Source organism: Aristolochia californica, unplaced genomic scaffold (assembly GCF_029961685.1).
Source record: "Aristolochia californica isolate CCGP_79_NKW_82.1479 unplaced genomic scaffold, dmAriCali1.0.hap1 SCAF_8, whole genome shotgun sequence".
Lineage (NCBI taxonomy): Eukaryota > Viridiplantae > Streptophyta > Magnoliopsida > Piperales > Aristolochiaceae > Aristolochia > Aristolochia californica.
The window spans coordinates 28,582,646-28,584,689 of NW_027182279.1; the positions used below are offsets into that span (position 1 = coordinate 28,582,646).

General features: G+C 34.4%; 1 long non-coding RNA gene across 1 annotated transcript; it reads left to right on the plus strand.

Moving 5' to 3' along the window:
* Positions 1-1,162: 1,162 nt before the first annotated feature.
* LOC137938159 (uncharacterized) lies at positions 1,163-1,718 on the plus strand. The gene is made up of 3 exons (XR_011109861.1): positions 1,163-1,248; positions 1,336-1,400; positions 1,498-1,718. It is a non-coding gene; the product is annotated as an uncharacterized lncRNA (long non-coding RNA).
* The last annotated feature ends 326 nt before the right edge of the window (positions 1,719-2,044 follow it).

Below are 2,044 nucleotides of genomic sequence, written 5' to 3' on the forward strand. Positions count from 1 at the left end.
ATTAAGCATCAAGGTGAGGACTTCCCTAAACATCCTGCTTGAAACAACAGCCAAATCACCTCAATGATGGCAGGATTAGAAAAAAGAGTTGGTAAACACTCTTAAGGCCTATGAGGAGGATCAAAAACTCTGCCTCAATGGGTAACACTGCATCCACCAGCTAGGCTAGGATTGCTCTGAGATCAAAATTGTGCTTTTACCACCTGTTCTATGGTGGTATCTACTCCTTGATTGTCTCCATTCTAGCAGTCAAATGTGAGGCAATCAGCTTTCTGTTTCTCTCTGAATGGATCCAAGGAGATGAAAAAGGTCAGGAATTTCACTGGACCAAAATTTTATAGATTGTTTTGCTTCACCTACTAATACTAATGTTATTTGGTGCAGGCCTCTTGCGAACAACAATTAACAAACTGAAACAAGACAGAAGTATCACTCCAAAGCTCACATTTATTTAAGGGGGACAGGACGATGCCACTGTGTTCGAAAACTATCTCATAGAAGAGCAGGATGTTGATGGTAATGGTTTAACAAGTGTGGGAGGCTTTGTATCCTTCTTGGATGAAGTGACTCAGCGGGTGGCGGAGTATCTTGCATAAATGAGTTAGCTAGATAAATGTTCTTGCAGTACCAAATCATGCTTTGTGTCAAAACCCATAGAGCATTGGTATTCTGCTTCCTCGTCTTTTAGTTTCTACTCTTTCCAGAGGCGGTAGTCAGAAGGGCGACGAACGAGTCGTCCACCCCTATAATCGCTTTCGAGTGAAGAAAGAAATAGGTCCCTCATCTGTGTCCCTTAGAGTGAGCGACAGAGAACTAATTAGAATCGAGAATACTGAAACCGAAAAGTATTTCTTCCCTTTTTAGAAGCAACTCGTTCATTTTGACGGTTACTACATCGAACTGTGGGACTCATAAAATATGGCTGGACATGGTACTACTTTCTTTCTTTCTCCTAATTATTCAATCCTATGGTTCAATTCTCTGCGAGCTGAAATGTCTTCATGTCTCTTCATTTGCAAGGGAAAAAGGTCGGCCTAGTAAGAAGCTCAGGACTTCCACTAAGGTTTTATAATTTTGAAAGTGTCAAGCAAAGTGTCAAGCAAAGGTGCTTACCAAATGCATTAAAGTATCCCATGTTGGAGGAGTGTGACTTTAGAAATGATACAGTAAGCTTTATTTCTCACCAAATGCTTGATTTGTGGCAGTGATTGGATTCGGGTTCTTCAGAGTGTAAAGAAAAATCAAAAGGTGAATTTCTTTGATCAATTCTTTATTATGATAGTTTTTAGTATATTTTTTAGTTTTATTTATTAACATTTTGTTTTATGATTACAGCCTGAGAAGAAGAGTGTAGAGATAATGCTACCAGCTACATGATTTTTCATGTTTCTCTCATCATGGTAATTTTAATATTTTTAACGACATTAAGTAACTAGTAATAGAAGAGTATTTTTTTATCTGATAATAACTAATTTTATTTTTTTGTTTTTGTCGTAGGTGGAGATTTTGCTCATGCAAGGATGTATATTATTTTCTAGCATTAAGAGAAACAATTATAGTTTGTAATTTTATAATGGATTTATAGTTTTTATTTGGGTGATTGTAAATTGATAGCGATATTTCATTTAATTTTGTTGTGTTTGATTATTGTATGAAGTTTATTTATAATATTATGCAGTGTATAAAGTGTTTAGACTATTTTATGGAGTGTTTATGGAATGTATAGATAATTTTATGGAGTGTTTATGGAGTATTTATGGAGTGTTTATACAGGTATTATGTATATTGATTATGCCGAATTTTAAGTAGAGGTCATGCCAAATTTTATACAGGTATTATATACATAAATTATTCTCAATTTTAAGAAGAGGTTATGCCTCAATCTTATACATGTATTATATATATAGGTTAAGCTTAATTTTTTGTAGAGGTCATGTCCAATTTTATATAAAATGTATGTATAATTTTATATATAATTTATTTGATATATATTTTTTGAAAATTTTTAAATGTATGTGAGGCTCGAGTTCGGCTCGAGCTCGGT